At 42.7% G+C, this 24,274-nt stretch overlaps 1 protein-coding gene across 1 annotated transcript in view; it reads left to right on the forward strand.

Annotated features, from left to right (window-relative positions):
* Positions 1–3,255: 3,255 nt before the first annotated feature.
* Positions 3,256–24,274, forward strand: part of LOC144532190 (spectrin beta chain, non-erythrocytic 1-like) — a 174,054-nt gene continuing 153,035 nt past the window's right edge. The window contains exon 1 of the mRNA XM_078272808.1: positions 3,256–3,362. The gene's annotated coding sequence lies outside the window, so the exon portion shown is untranslated. The remainder of the gene's footprint in view (positions 3,363–24,274) is intronic.

Below are 24,274 nucleotides of genomic sequence, written 5' to 3' on the forward strand. Positions count from 1 at the left end.
TGTGTGTGTGTGTGTGTGTGTGTGTGTGTGTGTGTGTGTGTGTGTGTGTGTGTGTGTGTGTGTGTGTGTGTGTGTGTGTGTGTGTGTGTGTGTGTGTGTGTGTGTGTGTGTGTGGGTGTGTGTGTGTGTGTGTGTGTGTGTGTGTGTGTGTGGCCAGTAAGCCTACCATATGTTGGATCCATGATAAGATGTTGTTGTTGTTTTTGAAAACAGAATGTAACATTAATTTGGCGGCCCCCTATGTTTAAGATCTCTGCTATAAGGTGAGGAAAACAATGAACAACACACACACACACACACACACAGAAATGCACAAATGACGCTCATGTCTGATGATTCATCCACGTAGGAGGTTTATAAAGATGAGTGTTTGAGTCTTAGGGAGTATGTGCTGGTTCAATGCAGAGATTAAGAGCATGCATTGCCCCCCCCCCCCCTCCCCTCCTCACACAGAGGGGCATGATGGGAAATGTGTCTGGAAGCTCAACACCACAGTTGTGAGATGAGAATACACTGATTTCTCTTCATTCATTCTGATGATCCCAAACTTTTTGAGTGTGTTTGGCATCACTTTCTCTCTGCAGACTCTCCCTCCCTCCCTCCCTCTCTCCCTCCCTCCCTCCTCTCTGCTGGATGAATCTCCGCCTCTCACTCAGGCTGGAAGCACTTCATATACACCCCGCTGCAGCCTTGGCGGGTGGAGACATTCTGCCACCCCTGATGGGACCCTAAAAATGCACCGTCACTTTACTTTGACTCACTCAGTGTAAGACAGCAGGGAGAAATGATAAAGTAAAGTCTCATAGACCTATGCATGTATGTATATATGTATGTTTGTATGTATTTTTGTATATGTGTTATGTTATGTTTATGAATAAAATAAGAAAGACTTACCTTTACGCTTCTGTATGCACCAGGCAGTCAGACAGCATCTTTAAAACAAACACTGGTTTCCAACTATCCTTTTTGTTTAACATGAAACCCTGAACTCACCATCGTCAAACTCACCAAACTCCATTCAAATAAACAATAATTTAATCATCGTAAAACACACTTCTTTCAAAGTGGACAGAAACAAAATAAAATGATTAAAAGCCGTCTTGGTTCGTCTTCCACTGTTCCAACAATCACCACTCTGGATTGGTTGAAATAAATCCTTAATTCACCCATTTACATGTGGAGATATGCTGGCTCTATACATGCTAAAAGTCCTGATTATTTACATGGAGTCTGGTGGAAATATGCTGGCTCTATACACGCTAAAAGTCCTGATTATTTACATGGAGTCTGGTGGAAATATGCTGGCTCTATACACGCTAAAAGTCCTGATTATTTACATGGAGTCTGGTGGAAATATGATGGCTCTATACACGCTAAAAGTCCTGATTATTTACATGGAGTCTGGTGGAAATATGCTGGCTCTATACACGCTAAAAGTCCTGATTATTTACATGGAGTCTGGTGGAAATATGATGGCTCTAAACACGCTAAAAGTCCTGATTATTTACATGGAGTCTGGTGGAAATATGCTGGCTCTATACACGCTAAAAGTCCTGATTATTTACATGGAGTCTGGTGGAGTTTGGTGATGGTGATTTTGGGGCTGTTTCATGTTAAACTAAAAGGATCTTACTCTTTAACTAAAAGGTCTATCTCTGTAGGGATCCTTTCATAATGTTGTCAGACACTTAGAATAATAATCTGAGTCTGTCAGCAGCAACAACACAACTTTTAGTGGACACTAACTGATGCTGAACATCTGTCCTGTAGGGTTACATTACAGCCTGGTTCCGCTCTCGCTCAATACTGGTAGCCTAGAAATCTAGAAGCAACTCTCCGTTGGCTTGCGAGCTGGAAAAACCAAACTCTAGTCAGGCCAATCACATCGTGTATAGAGTCAGTGGGCCTCTCTTCACAACTCAAACCTCCTATGGCGCCATTTTGATGCTACCAAGCCTTCACCTCCCGTTAGCATCCCATTGACTCCCATTCATTTTGACGTCACTTTGACAGAGAATACCTTTACATCTGAAGCGTTTAAAGACTCTATTTGTCCGTTGTTTATTTCTAAAGAAACACAACAATGTATAAAAGGCTCCATTACCTTGTAGCTCACGTTATGGCTCCGTAGCAGACGTTGTTATAACAATAGGCTAACGATTGGGTCATAACCACGAGACTTCCTGTCTCATAGTAGAGGAGTTACCGTATAGTACAGGAGAAGCTCTCAGGCAGTTTGGACTTCCATCAGCTGTTTAAGTGTAATGACTAATGTTAACTATCATTTTAGTGATCAATAATGAGCCTGTGTCTATGTTATCTCCTTACATATACCTACGCTCTCCGTCTCTGCTAGATTGGGAATGATTGAGATTTCTCTTGGCACAGCTACCAGAAGACTTCCAACTTTCAGGCAGGTTGCTCACGTCACATCTACGTCTTCAAGCTCAGTTGGAGGCTGCTCAGTAACGCTCAGCCATCACCGGGAAAGAGCTTCTAATGTCCTTCACTGGTCTCCGTCCAGAGACACAGGATCTGGTGGTCCATTATATATACAGTCTATGGTGAACAGCGTCCTCTGGAAGACTTGGAGTTCAGCTTTTCTTTGAGAAAAGAACAAAGAACGGCCCTGAAGTCATTCTTAAAAAAGGAAGATGTGTTCAGAGTTTAAAGTGTAATCTATCAGCTAGCGTTGCTCTGATTGGTTGTAGCTCTATCCTATTGCGTGCAGAGGGAATGTGAAAGACAACCGTTGATCCCGCCCCTTAGATTGAGCCCAGCCAATGGGGAGTTCCCAGACCCAACATCTGGATGTGGGTGTGGCTTGTCAGGCTACAATACCGGACCAGTTTCAACGATTTCTGTTCACACTTGAACACCAATGCATGGAAAAAATAGGGTCCAGGCTGAAAAAAACGTAACTACTGACCTTTAACTCACAGTCTATTTTGGTAACATTTTGATATTTTTGTGTTATTAGAATAATTCTGTAAATTTTTATTTTTTACAGTGTACAACTATTTTTTTCAAATAATAATAGGCTACTGTATTTTGAGATTACAGTCGACATATATAGGCTACTGTTAGCCTATATGACAGTCAGTGAGAAGCAGTCCAGGGTGTACTGTATAGCTATAGCACCGCCCCGCCGGTGCTGCGGGGGTGTGGGAACCGAGCGCACCGAGCGCTGCAGGCAGAGCATCGAGCGGGGCGGGGCGGGGGGAAAGGAGAAGAAGAGGAGGAGGATTGGTGGATTTCAGGACTCTACTGCTGCGTTGTTTTTGCTCCGAGCTGTTCTCGGCTCTCCGTCCGTCCGTCCTTCACTCTGAGCGGGACTCCACTGCGCTTCTCTCGGCCTACAGGTGAGCGCCAGCCCGGTGCGTGTGCTGGTTGTTTTCTCCACAGTCTCTCGCTCTCTCTCTGTGTGTGCTGTGCACCGATTTGTTTCATTGTTTCCGCGGCTGGTGGAAGCATCCACATCCCCGACGGTTGTGTGTGTGTGTGTGTGTGTGTGTGTGTGTGTTTGTTTGTGGCGGGGATGTGAGTCTCTTCGCTCTGATATCGCGGGTTAAATGCTGCCTGTCCCGGGTTAATTGTTCAAACCTGCAATGAAACCAGCAGAGTCGGGGTTGGTGGCGCAAGGAGAGTTGCCGGGATGCGACCCTCTGCTTTCCCCCCTAATTCGCGTGTGTGTGTGTGTGTGTGTGTGTGTGTGTGTGTGTGTTAAAATGTGAAAAAAAGACACCAAAACGGTCCTTAAAAAGTCTATTTTTCTCATAAAATATCTTAAACTAAAACAAACATGCTGGAGATCAACTCCAAGTGTGTGTGTGTGTGTGTGTGTGTGTTGGCTTTATTGCGCCAGAGCAGCAGCAGCTGGTTGTTGTTTTTGCAGAACTCTGCAGCTTTCCTCCGTTTCTGATGAAGGGTAATTTTTCCTTTATCTCTATGATGATGATGATGATGATGATGATGATGATAATGGTGGTGGTGGAGATGTTGGTGGAGATGTTGGAGGCGTGGTCACCTCCGCTGACCTCAGCCCAAACACTGTAACATTCCCACAATGCTCCTCTGATATTCCCTACGGGGACTCTGCGTCTCCGCAGTCACCTCCGCTGCACTTTATGGTGTGGCCTATTTGAAGTCTCTCGGTGTCACTGTAACACTCCTGTGATGACAACAAAGTGCATTTTCTGCCATAGAATACAGCATTTACTCACATCCTGTGGGAAAGCTTCACGCTTTTGTAATCCTAAAAGATCCCAGGGGGACCTCTGACTCTTCCTCTGGCTGTAAATAACAAGATTATGACCGCTGCAACTATCGGACTACATAGTTTGTTCATAGTTTGCTCTATAAAACGTAAGACAATGTGGATCAGTGTTTCCCAAAAAGCCCAAGATGACGTCCTCAAATGTCTCCTTTTGTCCACAACTCAAAGATATTCAGTTTCCTGTCACAGAGGGAGAGAGGGAAGAATGTTTTTGAAGCTTGAAAAGCTATGAATTAAATGTCCTTTATGGCTTTAATCAGTCCCTCCAGAAAAACCCGCACTTTCGCCGCATAAATTGCGGATTTCCACGCATGCATGATTTCATAATCCCCGCATTTTCGTTGCAAAAAAGTCCCATGTATCTTAGCAGAAAGTTGAAAAATGTTGCGTTTACTTCACACGAGAGCAGCCACACATGAAGTGATGTAATTACGCGACGCGAACGTCATCTAAAAGCTGCGAACCCCGCGATGAAGCCACGATGAAACCGCCGTTTTTGCAAGTTCCCGCAATTTCATCGCATAAATATCCCGCATATTCCAGCGTTGGTTGTTTTTAAGAAAACGTGACGCATAATCAAGGATTTTTGCCTAAAAACTATCACAAAAAAACTCCCCAATAAATGTGGCATCAGGAAATAAAAGTCCACGGAAATAAATAAAGGTGGATTTCTGAAATAAAAGTACCATGAAATAATTAAAAGTAAAACCTTTTTTAATATATTTATTTCACTAATTGATTCATTTTTATGTGAGTATTTACATTTATTTAATTATTTATATTTAATCAAGGACTTTTGCCCGCAACAATCACAAAAAACTAAAGACAAAAGACTGTTTTATAGAAAAATGTATCGTGATGAGATTGAGACGCACATGATAATCGTAATGGAATCAGGAGATCACTGGATATATATATATATATATATATATATATATATATATATATATATATATATATATATATATATATATATATATATATATATATATATAGAAGATCATCACATTTAACGAGCTGACATCACACACACATTCGACAGTTTGCAACTATGGGGCTGCAGCTGCTGTTATTTGTGTTGATTGTTGTGTGGTTTGTGTTGTGTATATTCTTCCTGCTGCTTATTGCCCTTTTGGGACGAAGAATAAACTGAACTGAACAGCTGCTCGATTGTTCGGTTAATATTTGCAGCTCTGCATCAGATTATTGAGATCTTTGTGCAGTTTTTGGTAGTTTTTTTTTTTTTAAGTATCTTTTTGTTTTTTTCTTTTCTTTTTTGCCAGCACAGACGTACGTGGTAAGATAATGAAATATCTGACCGGACCAAAAAATAAAATAAAATAATAAAATATAAAAAAATTAAATTAAAACATAAAATTTAAAATAAAATAATAATAAAATAATAAAATATAAAATAAAAAAATATAAAATATAAAATAAAATAATAAAATATAAAATAATAAAATATAAAATAAATTAATAAAATAGAAAAAAATAGAAAAAATATAAAAATAAAATAAAATAATAAAAATAAAATAAAATATAAAATAAATTAATAAAATATAAAATAAAATATAAAAAATATAAAATAATAAAATATAATAAAATATAAAATAATAAAATATAAAATAAAATAATAAAATCTAAAAAAAAATATGAAATATATAAAATATATAAAATAAAATAATAAAATATAAAATATAAAAAATTAATAAAAATATAACTATAAAAATAATAAAAATATAAAATAAATTAATAAATATAGAAAAATATAAAATATAATAAAAATAATATATAAAATAAAAAATATAAAATAAATTAATAAAATGAAAATAGAAAAAAATATAAAATAATAAAAATAAAATATAATATCAAAAATATAAAAAAAATTAAATAAAATAATAAAATATAAAACAATAAAATATAAAATATATAATAAAATAATAACAAAATAACAAAATAATATAAAATAATAAAATATAATATCTAATAATAAAATATAAAATAATAAAAAAGTATAAAATAATAAAATATAAAATAATAAAATAAATAAAATAATAAAATAGAAAATAAAATAATAAACATAAATAAAATGGAAAAAGGGGGGGGTCAGGGGTAATCGCTCTCTTCTTTCGAAAACCTTGTTAGTAGGACCTGGGTCTTATTTATATATTTTAATCTCCTGTGTGAGTTCTAATGTTCTGCAGTGATTCTGCAGATTTGAAATGTATTTTAAGGTCACGGTGTAGTTGTCCTGTGACGGTGTATAAACACTGCTGCTTTGAGACGTTTTGTTTTGCGCAGACCCTGTTTCAAATCCTGTCGAGCAATTATGTAATCAGACACATGCTCTCCTCCCTCCCTCCCTCCCGTCCTTCTCCATTTCTATTCCCTCTCTCTTTTTTTCCTCCTAATCTTCCCACCCTGTTCTCTCCTCATTTTCTACTTTCTGCCTTCTTCTTTCCTCTGTGTAACTTCTTCTTTTTCTCCTCTTTTTTTCCTCACACGGTCGCTTCCTATCCCATACACACATACACACATACACATACATACATACATACACACACACACACACACACACACACACACGATAATCGGCCGTCTGGCGAGGTTGGTGACTCGAGTCAGTTCAGTGTGTTCCGTGCCGTCGTCCGTCCGAGGGGCCGTCGGCCTTCATTTTGTATAATCGGCGGGGCGGGCACTGACTCAAATGACCCATCTGATTGGTGGAGAGAGAACCAGGAAACAGGGAGCGGGATGAGCGTGACTAGAGTCTCTCAAAATCTGACGAAAATCTTTTAAACTGACCTTTTGTTGATCTGAAATGAAGATTCAGCAACTGCACGGCCTATTTCGTCCAATCAGCTGCCGGTTTTCATTTTCTGGGAAACAATACTATTACGTCTCGTCTCTCCGGTGTGTTCGGAGGCACTTTTTGGACCAACTCGGGGACACTGATCAGTCCCACTGGCTTTACTGCCGACGGTCGGCCGTCTGGTTGGTGTGTCAGGGGCTTAAGAGACAATATATCATAAGACATTCCTAAAAAGTCAGTCAGTCAGTCTGACATTTCCCTCGTGTAACATGACATAACATGGATCTTCTGGTCTTTCTGCTTTCGCTCCATTTAGCTGGAAACGGAGATATATATGATGGAGTCACGGTCGGGCGTCGGCGGTACCGTAGAAACGGACAATATTAATATCAATCATTGGTCAAACTAAATAAGAAGTCAATCGGATGAAATCTCTCGGAGGAGTTCGTTAAAGTATGACATGTAGAAATGGCCAAAACCGCACTAATTTCGAACTTTCAATTCAAAATGGCGGACTTCCTGTTGGGTTTAGGGTATGGCTCCAATGACGTTTTTTGTACGTCTTGACATGCTACATATGTGTACCAAGTTTCGTTAGTCTACGTTAAACGTACTGCAGGGGCTCACTTTATTTAAGAGGTTTGTAGGGGGCGCTAGCGAGCCATTTTTGTGCGCCTATTCCAAAAACCCTTAAAATACGTTAATATTCATCAGGCTTGATGCAACCGCCAATTATGGTGAGTTTTTGGGTATGTTGAGCCCCTCAAAAAGCCAATTCATTTGCCACGAATAAAGGATTTTTTCCCCACCCTAAGTGACCATCGTTTCCTTCCCTCCTACATGCTGCCCTCCTCCTCCTCCTCCTCCTCCTTCCTCCTTTCTTTCCACTCTCTCCTTTTTCCTCCTAATCTTCCTCCTCTGTTCCTTCTCTCGTCTGTCGTCTTCTCGTTTTCTTTATCATACTGTTGCTTCCTTCTCTCCTCTACTTATCTCCTCTTTATCACCTCAGCTTTTCTCTTATCATCATTTCTCCTCCCCCATCCGGACATTTGGCGACTTGTTGAAATTTCACAGCGAGGCGTCGGGTTGTTCTGCTGCTGCTGCTGCTGCTTTTAATGACCCCCTGCGGGAAAACTACAGACCCCTTTTTAGGTTGAATTAAAATGTTAAACTCATTTAATGTTTGCAGTGAAAGCGTAGGATTCACAGGGCGGTCAAAGGTCAGATTGTCCGGTGGATTTCTGAGGACTGTGGTTACCTCCTGAGATCTCTGCAGGGTAAATCCAGACAGCTAGCTAGACCTACTAGCGCTTCTCAAACTTGTTTCAATAATATACCCTATTTGAATTGTGTTTTTAAGCCAAGTACCCCTAGCCTGACAAGCCAGCCCCACATCCAGATGTTGGGTCTGGGAACCCCCCATTGGCAAGGCTCAATCTCAGTTTGGTTTTTCCAGCTCGCAAGCCAACGGAGAGTTGCTAGACGGCCCTGGCTGCAGATGACATTTGCTGCCGCTAGGGGGCGTCTAGATTTCTATAGAAATAGGTTGGTTGGTTGGTTGGTTGGTTGGTAGGTAGGTAGATCTAGCTATCTAACAGCAGGGTTGGTAGGTAGGTAGATCTAGCTATCTAACAACAGGGCTGTTAGATAGCTAGACAGAGGCAAGAATAGGTGGAAAATGGTATCAAAACGTAGAAAACGACAGACTTGTAGAAAAACACAGTAGAAAGAAGGAAGACAAAAACCTTGAAAAAGGCAGAACTGTTTTTTGAAAAAAGTGACACAAACTTCAACAAACTTGGAGAAAAAAAGAAGGGAGGGAGGAAGGAAGGAAAGAAGGAAGGAAGGCAGGAAGGAAGGAAAAAGGAAGGCAGGGAGGAAGGAAGGCAAGAAGGAAGGAAGGCAGGAAGGAAGGAAAAAGGAAGGCAGGGAGGAAGGAAGGCAAGAAGGCAGGCAGGCAGGAAGGAAGGAAGGAAGGAAAAAGGAAGGCAAGAAGGAAAAAGGAAGGAAAAAGGAAGGAAGGCAGGAAAAAGGAAGGAAGGAAAAACGAAGGAAGGAAGGAACGCAGGGAGGGAGGAAGGAACGCAGGGAGGAAGGGAGGAAGGAACGCAGGGAGGAAGGGAGGAAGGAAGGCAGGGAGGCAGGCAGGAAGGAAGGAAGGAAGGAAGGGAAGGAAGGAAGGAAGGAACAGGGTCAAACATAGTGACAAATGCTTTAAAAAAAAAGTGACAAACTTCGAAAACAGTGCTCCCGTACCCCCTGCAGTCCTTCAAAGTACCCCTTGAGGTACACGTACCTAGAGCCTGGCAATATATCAATATTATATCTATCGTGATATGAGACTAGATATCGTCTTAGATTTATATAGTGTGTATATATATATATATATATATATATATATATATATATATATATATATATATATATATATATAGATATAGTAATATGGGATTAGTGTTGTCTTTTCCTGGTGTTAAAGGCTGCATTACATTAAGTGATGTCATTGTCTGATCCTACCAGCCTGTTGTAGCTGTTCTATTATTTACCTTTAACACTTGGTCATTATATCCACATTACTGATGATTATTTATCAGAAATATCAGTGTAAATATTTTGTGAAAGCACCAGTAGTCAACACTACAATATCGTTGTGGTATCGATATCGAGGTATTCGGTAAAAAATATCGGGATATTTGATTTTCTCCATATCGCCCAGCCCTACACGTAGCCCCATTCATTTTTTCCTCCCATCCAGGAATGCTGTGTGGACTAGCCAGTCCGTCCTCCGCAGCGCCGTGGAGGAAGGACTGGCAATGCGAGACTAGTTAGATATTAACCTTCTCATATTCTTCTGTGCTGGACAAACATTCGCTGACGTGGTCAGATCTGCTGTTTGTGTTTACAGGCTCTTAAAATGAAACGGAGCAAAGCCAGAAATGCATGGGGAAAGAAAAACAGGGTGCAGAGAGGGTTTATGGGAAATGTGGTTTTGATTTAACACAAAATACAGTTTGCAGCTTCTTTTAAAAAAAACATCTTCTGGACCTTTTTTCCCCTGATTTTAGGGTGTTGTTCCATTTGAAGCTGGTAGTTTTTTGGGGGCCTGAGTCTCATAAATTATTTAAAGGGTGGCCGGGGTGGTTAAGTGGGTAGAGCAGGCGCACATGTACTGAGAGGTTTATGCCTCGACGCAGAGGTCCAGGGTTCAAATCCGACCTGTGACGATATCCAGAGAGAGAGAGGGAGAGATATGAGGTTTCCTTCTCCTGTGAGCGCTGCTGCCGGGTGCATTCTGGCTCTCAGTCCGACTTTGTTTTCTTTCCCTTCACTAAAACCTTCGTGGTGTTGGTGAAGATGAAGCAGGTTTTGGCACGGCTCGGATTGGATTGGCTCGGCCCGGGCCGGCGTGATGCAGGGGGGGGGGGATTTAAGGCGTAAATCATCGGCTGTGCTGCAGCTTCTCAAATAGCAGGCAGCAGAGTCCTGAGCTCTCAGCTTCATCATTTTGATACCGGGATATTATTAAACTGAACAGCTCATGTCGCATTTCATCAGCTCTCTGAAAGAGACGACGCTGTGAAGGAATACACAGATTTATACTGATAACATAACTCCAATTCTCATACAAGATATAGTCTAAACCATGCACATGAACATAAATACATGTTTCTTCACGCTCCTATACAGCAGCAGTCAGTGTGCTGCTGACAGTGAATACATGGAATACTACCAATTACAGAGCTTTACTTTCCGTAGCGTACGAATGGTTCCTGATAGGGGTGTAAGGAAAAACATTCAAAAATATTCATGTAAGACAGTGGTTCATTTTTATGTTGTGTTTAAACCCCCCCCGTATCGCCAGAGTCTTGCCAATACACAGCCCTATAGTTCCTGAGAACAGGCTGATCAATAGCATGTTAAACTATACCCATTCCTGTTTGTTTTTGACATTTAGTGGATTTAATGAATAATTGAAGGTGTTGCAGGAAATGCAGACAATGCATCACAGCTGGACTCAAACTGTTGAATGTTGTCTCAGTGATTCTCTCTTTCTTCTGTCCCACTTTGTTTTTCTTTCTCTCTTTTGGAGATCCTCTCTGGTAAACACATCACTGGGTTCATTTAGTGCAGAACGCCGTTGACTGTGTGTGTGTGTGTGTGTGTGTGTGTGTGTGTGTCGCAGACGCCTTGTTTGCAGAGAGAGGACGGACGGAGACGGGGTTCAAGACATGTTTAGAAATGTCTTTGAGTTGATGTGTGCAGACCGAGTCAGCGTCCTCGTGACGGAGAGAAGCACTGAGTACATTTTGTCGAGTCATGGTGGAGTAGAGGACGATTTAAAGACATTTTGCAGTCTTTGACTGGAAGGGAAAGTGAGGAAGAGGATGTTTTTGGTTAGCCTGGTCCTACCAGACTCTGGTCCATTAGCCTGGTCCTACCAGACTCTGGTCCATTAGCCTGGTCCTACCAGACTCTGGTCCATTAGCCTGGTCCTACCAGACTCTGGTACACTAGCCTGGTCCTACCAGACTCTGGTACACTAGCCTGGTCCCTACGAGACTCTGGTCCATTAGCCTGGTCCTACGAGACTCTGGTCCATTAGCCTGGTCCTACCAGACTCTGGTCCATTAGCCTGGTCCTACCAGACTCTGGTCCATTAGCCTGGTCCTACCAGACTCTGGTCCATTAGCCTGGTCCTACCAGACTCTGGTCCATTAGCCTGGTCCTACCAGACTCTGGTACACTAGCCTGGTCCTACCAGACTCTGGTACACTAGCCTGGTCCTACCAGACTCTGGTACACTAGCCTGGTCCTACCAGACTCTGGTCCATTAGCCTGGTCCTACCAGACTCTGGTCCATTAGCCTGGTCCTACCAGACTCTGGTACACTAGCCTGGTCCTACCAGACTCTGGTACACTAGCCTGGTCCTACCAGACTCTGGTACATTTAATTTGTACTTCCTTGAAGGCGGGACTCTGAAGTTTAAAACTATTGGATCTGCCAGAAGCCACTCTGGATCTGCCATAACCAATCACTAACGTTTGGTCGTGACGTCGGGTTAGCATCGCTAGCGTTAGCCTTAGCCAACTCCTTCCCCACTAACGGAGCGAGTTGGAAAATCAAACTGTTCCTGAACCTCGTGGGGAGGAGGGCCACAACATCATGGCCACCAACACAACTCAGCAAAGATTGTTCTTGCTCGAGCTTTAACTTCTGGATATTCTGCAGTGTTGCCACAACGGACCGAATGGCTTCGCTCGCATCTTTCTCCGCCGCCATTACAGAACTACATCTCAAACTAGAGCACGACCTCAACGTCATTGTTCTCAGACACTCCCTCTGTTCGCTGATTGGACCGGTAAAGATTTGGCGGGAGAAAACCCAAGAGCATACCACGAACCCAGATGGAGTACTGAAGGGAAATGAAATTTGGGGAAGTACGTAGGAGAGCGGAGCCAGGCTAGTTTTTTGTCCCTGGAAATGCATGTTTTAGAGTTCGGATTAGGGCTGGGCAATATATCTATATTATTATGTCGAGATATGAGGCTAGATTTCGTCTTAGATTGTGGATATTGTAATATCGTGATATGACATAATAGTCCAAACAAAAGCCTGACATGTCCCTCTCTGTTCTGATATCTATGCTATCTATTTAGCAGAGTCACCGTCTCTGTGTCTGGAGCTCAGCTCCGCCCAGGACGGTTGTGATTGGTTTTAAAGAAATACCAACAAGCCAGAGCGTTTTGTCTCCTATCCCAGATTAGATAAGAGGTGAAGCCAGACTGCAGTGCTGTGGAGACGGGTCTGGCAATGCCAGACGAGCCTGAAGTTTGATTGAAATCGTACGAAAAGTTATGCACACCAAAACGTAAGACATACGAAAATAGGAGACTGCCAGCTACTAGGGGAGCATGATATATGGACTCAATATCAAAAAGTTGTGTCCTGTTCTCTTTATTTATTTATTGTATACTGTCCAACCAGTAGAACATGTTCTGTAGACATGGTCCTTACTTATATATTTATACTGTCCAACCAGTAGAACATGTCCTGTTCTGTAGACATGGTCCTTATTTATATATGTTATACTGTCCAACCAGTAGAACATGTTCTGTAGACATGGTCCTTACTTATATATTTATACTGTCCAACCAGTAGAACATGTCCTGTTCTGTAGACATGGTCCTTATTTATATATTTTATAATACCGTATACCGCGGTAAAACAGGGAGGAGGTTTGACGGTATCAAAATTTGGATACCGCCCAACCCTACCCTGCATTGTGCTCGTCAGTTCAGCGGTAGTTGGTGGTTCAGTTACTCGAGAATAGGTGACTGTGAGCCGGGTAAAGAGCACCGTGAGCTGCCTGTGTGTTAGGACAGTATCACGCGGGACAAGAACGGGACATGAACCCCCCCAACCTGCCTCTTTATGCAGGCGGCATTTTGGTCTTTCATACTACTCTCTACTGTTGTCTCGCTACATACTACTCTCTACATACTACTCTCTACTGTTGTCTCTCTACATACTACTCTCTGCATACTACTCTCTACTGTTGTCTCGCTACATACTACTCTCTACTGTTGTCTCTCTACATACTACTCTCTACATACTACTCTCTACTGTTGTCTCTCTACATACTACTCTCTACATACTACTCTCTACTGTTGTCTCGCTACATACTACTCTCTACATACTACTCTCTACTGTTGTCTCTCTACATACTACTCTCTACTGTTGTTTCTCTACATACTACTCTCTACATACTACTCTCTACTGTTGTCTCTCTACATACTACTCTCTACATACTACTCTCTACTGTTGTCTCTCTACATACTACTCTCTACTGTTGTCTCTCTGCATACTACTCTCTACTGTTGTCTCTCTGCATACTACTCTCTACTGTTGTCTCTCTGCATACTACTCTCTACTGTAGTCTCTCTACTGTAGTCTCTCTACATACTACTCTCTACTGTTGTCTCTCTGCATACTACTCTCTACCGTTGTCTCTCTTAATACCACGTCATCTTACAGCGCTGCGTATAGCTGCTGCTCTGCCCGGTGTGTTTTTGCGTCGTATCTGACCCTGAGAGACACTGACCGAGCGTCTGTATTTTACGAGTTGGGAGTGAGAACAGGTCAGTAAAGGCCTTAGGTGTTAATGATGAAGACTACATTTACAAAAGTGAAGATGTGGAGTGTCGACCCTTTAAGACAGAGAGCTGTGCGGCGAGTTGTATTTTCAGAAATGAGGCCAGTCGTTGTGTTTCTGTCCTCCATCTGCAGACTTCCTCCCCTCTCCTTCCTTCTTTAGTCCCCTTTACTCTCTCGCCTTTCCTTACTTTATTTATTTTCCTGTTGTCCATCTTTTATTCCACTCCTGTTTTTCCTCCTCGGTCTCCTTCCATCCTCTTTTTTTTTTTTTCCTCACCTTCTTCCTCATCTTTTTCGTTTACAAAATATAATAAAAAAAGTAAAATAATGTTGCTGAAAAGGATTCAGAGGTTTCACAGTGAAAGCAAGACAGCTCAGTTTATACCTCCGCATTCATCCCCATCTCCATCCCCCCTCCTCCTCCCGTTGATTTGAGGCTTAAACTTTAAGCTGAAAGCTTTTGGATGGAAAGGAGGAAAAACTTCATCCAGAAGCCTCGGAGAGGGAGGGAGGGAGGGAGGGAGGGAGAGAGTTATGGATGAAGGAAGGGAGGGAGAGAGAGAGAGAGAGGGAGGGAGAGGACAGACGGATAGGGACGAGAGGAAAGCCAGGAGAGATGTGGAAAGGTGGGAAAGGGAATCAGGGCTTGTGTGTGTGTGTGTGTGTGTGTGTGTGTGTGTGTGTGTGTGTGTGGTGGAGGGGAGGGGGGGCGAGCGAGCAGGTCAAAAGTTGCAAAGAAACTCCCGCACATTATACGAATTGTTTTTGTTTGTTGTTGTTACTTGAAAGAGTTCATAGCTGTTTATTTATCGCACATAATATCGTTATCCCGATATTCACCAACGTTATCGCATACTTTCCTCATATCGTGCCGCCCTAAAAAGGAGAGTTTTGGGAAGACCGCTACGTGGAGGGGAGGATGGGAGGAGGTGCGATGATGGGGGTTGTGATAGAGAGATGAAGAATGAGAGAAGGAGAGGCAGTGGTGAAGGTGAAGAGTGGGAAAGAAAGGAGGACGGGTTGTTAAACATTTTCAGCTGAAAAACATTCCCAGAGAGAGAGAGAGCGAGGGAGGAATGTTCTGGAAAATGTCCAGCGGGGAGGAAGTGGAACAGTGCGACAGAGAGGAGGGCAAAACGGAGCGAGGGAGGAGGAGGAGGAGGAGGAGGAGAGATGGTTCCCAGCAGCAAAGCTTCAGCCCTAAATATAGAGACGTCTGACCATCACCTTCAGCAAAATACTGCAGGTTTTATCAAATACAAACTCAAGGGTACACACACACACACACACACACACACAGATGTACGCCCACCCACACCATGAACACACACGCGCGCACACACACACACACACGCAAATACACGTGCAAAAACACACACACACACACACACACACAATCTTCCCTGAAGGATTTAAAGCTGCTCCAAAACGGTGAAATCATGAGATCATAAATGGAGAATTTTAAGAAAGCTGCTTAGCTCATAACTGTTCATGTTAATTTCCATCCAAGTAAGAGGAAGAAGGAATAAAACACACACACATGAGCTGCGGTTACACACCCAAGATATCTCATGAATAAGATATGTGAACAGTATGTTGGTGAAAACTCGGTTCTTGTTTGCAGAAGGAAGTATTCTCCGTTTGCATGTTACGGGCGTTAAGATGCTCAGATTTGTTGGTTTATTTCCCGGTAGATTCAGACGGCTGCTGAGGTTTCTAAGTGTTTCTATCAGCGCTGCATATACTACTCTCTACTGATGTCTCTACATACTACTCTCTACTGCTGTCTCTCTACATACTACTCTCTACTGCTGTCTCTCTACTGATGTCTCTACATACTACTCTCTACTGCTGTGTCTCTACATACTACTCTACTGCTGTCTCTCTACTGATGTCTCTACATACTACTCTCTACTGATGTCTCTACATACTACTCTCTACTGCTGTCTCTACATACTACTCTCTACTGCTGTGTCTCTACATACTACTCTCTACTGCTGTGTCTCTACATATTACTCTCTACTGTGTCTCTACATACTACTCTCTACTGTTGTCTCTCTACATACTACTCTCTACTGTTGTCTCTCTACATACTACTCTCTACTGTTGTCTCTCTACATACTACTCTCTACTGTTGTCTCTCTACATACTACTCTCTACTGTTGTCTCTCTACATACTACTCTCTACTGTTGTCTCTCTACATACTACTCTCTACTGCTGTCTCTCTACATACTACTCTCTACTGTTGTCTCTCTACATACTACTCTCTATTGTTTCTCTACATACTACTCTCTACTGATGTCTCTACATACTACTCTCTACTGCTGTCTCTCTACATACTACTCTCTACTGCTGTCTCTACATACTACTCTCTACTGCTGTGTCTCTACATACTACTCTCTACTGCTGTCTCTCTACATACTACTCTCTACTGCTGTCTCTCTACATACTACTCTCTACTGCTGTCTCTCTACATACTACTCTCTACTGTTGTCTCTCTACATACTACTCTCTACTGTTGTCTCTCTACATACTACTCTCTACTGCTGTCTCTCTACATACTACTCTCTACTGCTGTCTCTCTACATACTACTCTCTACTGCTGTCTCTCTACATACTACTCTCTACTGCTGTCTCTCTACATACTACTCTCTACTGCTGTCTCTCTACATACTACTCTCTACTGTTGTCTCTCTACATACTACTCTCTACTGTTGTCTCTCTACATACTACTCTCTACTGCTGTCTCTACTGATGTCTCTACATACTACTCTCTACTGATGTCTCTACATACTACTCTCTACTGATGTCTCTACATACTACTCTCTACTGCTGTGTCTCTACATACTACTCTCTATTGTCGTCTCTACATACTACTCTCTATTGATGTCTCTACATACTACTCTCTACTGCTGTCTCTCTACATACTACTCTCTACTGCTGTCTCTCTACATACTACTCTCTACTGCTGTGTCTCTACATACTACTCTCTACTGTTGTCTCTCTACATACTACATTCTAGTAGTAATTTCTTTTGATATATGTATAATTAGTAGGGCTGACCCCTCTTCCACTGAGATTTCTTTAGTCTCAGAAAATTCCATTCTTTGATTGAATCTGGATGTCTGTCTTTGAAGTGTTTGGAAGTGTTTCCTCCTCTCGTCTGAAATGTTGGATCATGGCACCCGATGCATCGTGGTTTTTGCGAGTTCCAATATTTCCCTTCCTAATACCGATTTTATAACACCTGAACTTTTGGCACATCGGCAGAACAAATATAGTGAATGAACAGCAGAAAACTTGCTTTATTATCTAGTTTGGCAGTCAGTCGTATTGGGGGGAAAAAGGATTTTTTTTTCCTGTGGGTGGGTGTTGGACCGTGAAAGTATTGTGACGTATCATCCACATGTGTTTACTTTAAGTTGTCAGATGGGAAACACACACACACACACACACACACACACACACACACACACACACACACACACACACACACACGCCACGGTGATGCTCTGTGTTTTGACCTTCAGCAGAACTCCATTTAATTTGATTTCCATGTAGCCAAAGGCGTTTCTCTGTGACACACACACACACACACACACACACACACACACACACACACACACACACACACACTACGCTCACATTCCTGATAAATGAAATGTTTGAGGCTTCCAGATGTGGTCAGACAAAACCACCATCTGATTGTGTGTGTGGGTTTGTATCCTTAGATGTCAGAAGCAGAGTTGTGTTGGGGTTGCCGGTATAAATCCCAGGATGAGGCGTTGCTGTGAAATGGAGGGCGGGGTCGACAGGAAATGAGTGATATGCTGAAACTGGGACGCTGCAAACTCTCTGTCCTCTGGCTGCATTCACACGGAAACAAAACTCCTCCACCTGTCGCCAAACGGCCTAATGTGATGGAAACCTTATGTATCCTCCCTTCCTTTTTCCTTTTTTCTTCTGTGACTGTCTCTCCTCGCCAGGACCACTCGTCCGTTTGCATGTTGAAGAACTGAAATGGCTGCAAATCCTTGGCTGTGGATCAATACAGTTCTTATTTCATAGGTGAATGGTGGAGACATGGCACAAAAGTGACACCGACATAACACGCTAAACGAGACGCGCTGCACCTGTAATACTGAAAGTCATTTTTCCCTGACGTGTTTCCCCTTTTAATGACCTACAGTCTAGGTGATACATAATGAAAACTGTAGCGGGCCTACCTAGACTGTAGGTCATTAAAAAGGGAAACACTGCCAACATTTTTTTGGGGGGGGGGGCTGGGTGATGTCACCTTACAAAAAGCGTGGAGGTTGTCGATATAACTATGAGATGCATGTAAATTGTTGCGCCCAACACTGTTGAAATGTACCGCTATATTTTGATTTCTTTGCGGGAACAACGCCGTCACCCGCCATTTTTTTCCGGCTCGCTTTCGGGTCTGAACTTTCCGCGAAGCTTGCGCAGAGATCAACTGGGTTATAGGTTGCCAGGTTGAGGGTTATAGGTTGCCAGGTTGAGGGTTATAGGTTGCCAGGTTGAGGTGACAAACGGGTTGAAAACTGTACTCTGTGTGTGTGTGTGTGTGTGTATATATAGGATGCGTTTCATACAAGATCTGGCAACTGGTCAACATTAGACAAATATATTGGTCCGATTATTTATAAAGGAGTTTGGGCCAATCGTTTATCCCGCCCCTCGGATTGAGCCCTGCCAATGGTGAGTTCCCAGACCCAACATCTGGATGTGGGTCTGGCTTGTCAGGCTAACAAAAATGTCAAACGGCTACACAAATGACAAAAATGCGAGCGACATGCAGTAATACAATCAAAGATATTTAGGGTGGTCCTGAAACGAATGTGACTCGGTCTTGATTTGTAGAAGAGAGGTATCTGTTGTTAAGGGTTAGGGTGATGTATGTATCTGTTGTTAAGGGTTAGGGATGATGTATGTATCTGTTGTTAAGGGTTAGGATGATGTATGTATCTGTTGTTAAGGGTTAGGATGATGTATGTATCTGTTGTTTCTGACAGTGCGTCTCTTCCCCACAACGACGTCATCATTTGTACCTTAGAGTTTCTGTGATTGGTTCACTCACGTCACGCTCAGGAGGAAACTAAATTTACAGCAGGATTTGATTTCAGCTGCTTTTTTTATTTTTTTAGTGTTGCTATGACGATAAAGAGGATTACATCACTGACCTCCGCCCCTCTCCTCTCCAGGGCAGAGGTGTAACACAACCCCTGGTATCGTGTGTGTGTGTGTGTGTGTGTGTGTGTGTGTGTGTGTGTGTGTGTGTGTGTGTGTGTGTGTGTGTGTGTGTGTGTGTGTGTGTGTGTGTGTGTGTGTGTGTGTGTAAAATGAGCTTTTATTTTGATAAGGTATGTTTGAAGGGTTAGAAAGTTGAAACCAGACTCCATGTAAATAATCAGGACTTTTATCATCGTAAAACACACTTCATTCAAAGTCGACAGAAACAAAATAAAACTATTAAAAGCCGTCTTGGTTCATCTTTCCACTGTTCCAACAATCACCACTCTGGTTTGTCTGAAATAAACCCTTAATTCACCCATTTACATGTGGAAATATGCTGGCTCTAAACACGCTAAAAGTCCTGATTATTTACATGGAGTCTGGTGGAAATATGCTGGCTCTATACACGCTAAAAGTCCTGATTATTTACATGGAGTCTGGTGGAAATATGCTGGCTCTAAACACGCTAAAAGTCCTGATTATTTACATGGAGTCTGGTGGAAATATGCTGGCTCTATACACGCTAAAAGTCCTGATTATTTACATGGAGTCTAGTGGAGATATGCTGGCTCTAAACACGCTAAAAGTCCTGATTATTTACATGGAGTCTGGTGGAAATATGCTGGCTCTAAACACGCTAAAAGTCCTGATTATTTACATGGAGTCTGGTGGAAATATGCTGGCTCTATACACGCTAAAAGTCCTGATTATTTACATGGAGTCTGGTGGAAATATGCTGGCTCTAAACACGCTAAAAGTCCTGATTATTTACATGGAGTCTGGTGGAAATATGCTGGCTCTAAACACGCTAAAAGTCCTGATTATTTACATGGAGTCTGGTGTAGTTTGGTGATGGTGATTTCGGGGCTGTTTGATGTTAAACTAAAAGGATCTTCCTCTTGAACTAAAAGGTCTCTCTCTGTAGGGATCCTTTCATAATGTTGTCAGACACTTAGAATAATAATCTGAGTCTGTCAGCGACGCTAACTAACGGTGTACAAATGCCCTGATTTAGTTTTAATGTTTTTTGTTAATCATCATTGTTGGAAGTCTGTCGGTGAAACATGAAGAGAGAAATAAAGTCTGTGAGCCGCTGTCTGCTGCAGATAAACTGTGCATGTGTGGGTGTGCGCACGCTGGAGGATGTTAAGGAGATTTACACACCAGCATATTCGTTACCGACAAATACCCACTGACACGCTTGGCATCATGGGAGATGAGTTAGATGTCTTTGTACGGCTTGGGGGAGGGGTTAGTTGTCCTTGATCCTATGCACATTTTTATATATGTATGTTCTCCCAGGTAATTCCTACTGGCTGTCAAATGTTTGCAGCATTCCTCGAGTGTTTGTGCGATAGACTACAGACTCTGTACTACATTTAACACTTATTAAACACTAAATATTAAATTGAAATAATATAATAATTGTAAAAATAGGCTAACGATTGTGTCATAACCACGAGACTTACTGTGTATGTTATCTCCTTACATATACCTACGCTCTCCGTCTCTGCTAGATTGGGAATGATTGAGATTTCTCTTGGCACAGCTACCAGAAGACTTCCAACTTTCAGACAGGTTGCTCACGTCACATCTACGTCTTCAAGCTCAGTTGGAGGCTGCTCAGTAACGCTCAGCCATCACCGGGAAAGAGCTTCTAATGTCCTTCACTGGTCTCCGTCCAGAGACACGGGGTCTGGTGGTCCATTCTTATATACTCCATCCATCCATCCATCTTCATCCGCTTATCCGGGGTCGGGTCGCGGGGGTAGCAGCTCCAGCAGGGGACCCCAAACTTCCCTTTCCCGGGCCACATTAACCAGCTCCGACTGGGGCATCCCGAGGCGTTCCCAGGCCAGGTTAGAGATATAATCCCTCCACCTAGTCCTGGGTCTTCCCCGAGGCCTCCTCCCAGCTGGACGTGCCTGGAACACCTCCCTAGGGAGGCGCCCAGGGGGCATCCTTACCAGATGCCCGAACCACCTCAACTGGCTCCTTTCGACGTGAAGGAGCAGCGGCTCTACTCCGAGCTCCTCACGGATGACTGAGCTTCTCACCCTATCTCTAAGGGAGACGCCAGCTACCCTCCTGACGAAACCCATTTCGGCCGCTTGTACCCTGGACATTCTTATATACTGTCTATGAAAAACACTGAGACACATAATTGTAGACTGGCGTGTTTTCATGCGTCTAAAAACCCTGAATATACACGCTAATTGTGGTAGAAAAAGAGAGAGTGTGTGTGTGTGTGTGTGTGTGTGTGGGGTCAGAGCAGCAGGTGGGCGGTCGGTGTTGAATCTGCGCTGTTGAGGAATGTGTCTGATCCACTTTTACACTCTGATCAGCAGGATACAGAGCCGGGAACAAAAGAAGTACAGTTACTGTGGACACACACACACACACCCTGTGGAATAGATTAGATCTGACGTCCCAGAATGCACTGCAACATGAGCCTGACAGGATTGTGGGTTAGAGAGAGAGAGAGAGAGAAAAAAGTGTTAGCTGGCAGCTGGCCAGGGCAAGATGATGGGATGGATCGCCATGACGACACAGCCGACCCTCCAATCTGGACTGCGAGGAGCTGAATGTTTGCGTGCTGTGTGTGTTTCTGTGTGTGTGTGTGTGTGTGTTTCTGTCTGTCTGTGTGTCTCTGTGTGTGTGTCTGTGTGTGTCTCTGTGTGTGTGTCTGTGTTTCTCTGTGTGTGTGTGTGTGTGTTTGTGTGTGTGTGTGTCTGTGTTTCTCTGTGTGTGTGTGTGTGTGTTTGTGTGTGTGTGTTTCTGTCTGTCTGTCTGTGTGTGTGTTGAAGGTGCTCGGAGATAAAGAGCTGAACGGATTCTTTTCTGGATATTTTTCGTTGATCAGTTTCAAGATTAAAATCATTTATAGTTCAAATCAAAAAGATTTATTGGCATAAAAGTTCAAGCTCAAAACAACACAAACAGAATTAAACGTTTAATACTTCCACTCATGATTATTTTCACTAATCTGAGGATTATTTTCTGGATTACAAAGTCTTACATTTGACTTGTTAAAACCTGCAGAAACCCTGTATATAGTCCACTGTAAAATACCCACAATGCACAGCTAATTTGAGAGTACATACAATCATAGACAGTACATAAACTGGACCAGCAGACCCCGTGTCTCTGGACGGAGACCAGTGAAGGACATTAGAAGCTCTTTCCCGGTGATGGCTGAGCGTTACTGAGCAGCCTCCAACTGAGCTTGAAGACGTAGATGTGACGTGAGCAACCTGTCTGAAAGTTGGAAGTCTTCTGGTAGCTGTGCCAAGAGAAATCTCAATCATTCCCAATCTAGCAGAGATGGAGAGCGTAGGTATATGTAAGGAGATAACATAGACACAGGCTCATTATTGATCACTAAAATGATAGTTAACATTAGTCATTACACTTAAACAGCTGATGGAAGTCCAAACTGCCTGAGAGCTTCTCCTGTACTATACGGTAACTCCTCTACTATGAGACAGGAAGTCTCGTGGTTATGACCCAATCGTTAGCCTATTGTTATAAAAACGTCTGCTACGGAGCCATAACGTGAGCTACAAGGTAATGGAGCCTTTTATACATTGTCGTGTTTCTTTAGAAATAAACAACGGACAAATAGAGTCTTTAAACTCTTCAGATGTGAAGGTATTCTCTGTCAAAGTGACGTCAAAATGAATGGGAGTCAATGGGATGCTAACGGGATGCTAACGGGAGGTGATGGCTTGGTAGCATCTAAATGGCGCCATAGGAGGTTCGAGCTCTGAAGCGAAGCTGACCCCCTTGCATACAATGTAGCCTACACTTTACTCCCCGTATACGAGGAGGAGGAGGAGGAGGAGGAGGAGGAGGAGGAGGAGGAGGAAACCTTTAATATCCTCCTGAGTGCTCTCTTAGTTTCAGGGACGTAGTAGAAGTATTTTAGTTTGGGTTTTTTTACATGATGCCTCAGTCACCAAACAACCAGCTCATCTACTGACACTACAATGTTTTCAGTGTAGTGTCTGACATCTGGTTTGGTCGTTCCCCATATATAGCTCACTCTTTCATAAACACGATGTAGGGAATAAGGAGGGAGTGAATGAGGGAACGGTTTGGAACACCGCTATTCCCATCAACAACGCCAAAGATATTCAGGTTACTGTCACAGAGGAGGCGAAGAATGTCATAGTTGACAACTAATGGATGAATCTTGGCAGCTGTACAGTAAATAAGTTCCTCCGTAAATAATGTAAATACACATCATGTCAAACGGAAGCAGATCTGAGCGTTAAATGATTAACGAGCAGAATGCTATTTATATTCTGCTCAGCTTTTACATTAGAAAGGATCAATTATACATGAGGAGGTTAAGTATTGGGGGTTCTCTTATTCAACAGGGAGAAACTATTACATGTTTAGTAGGGGTGTGCAAGAAATCGATTCCTTTTTTTTAATTTTTTTTATTTATGTCTACTAAGGGGTGGTTCGGTTCGTATCGCGGTTTTAGGGTCACGGTTTTCTGGTGCTGATCTGTACCACTATGTGGTAAACGGGGTATCCCCATATACTGGTGCTGGTCTGTACCACTATGTGGTAAACGGGGTATCCCCATATACTGGTGCTGGTCTGTACCACTATGTGGTAAACGGGGTATCCCCATATACTGGTGCTGGTCTGTACCACTATGTGGTAAAGCAGGGGTACCCCATATACTGGTGCTGGTCTGTACCACTATGTGTAAGCAGGGGTATCCCCCATATGCTGGTGCTGGTCTGTACCACTATA

Source organism: Sander vitreus, chromosome 17 (assembly GCF_031162955.1).
Source record: "Sander vitreus isolate 19-12246 chromosome 17, sanVit1, whole genome shotgun sequence".
NCBI classification, from domain to species: Eukaryota; Metazoa; Chordata; class Actinopteri; order Perciformes; family Percidae; genus Sander; species Sander vitreus.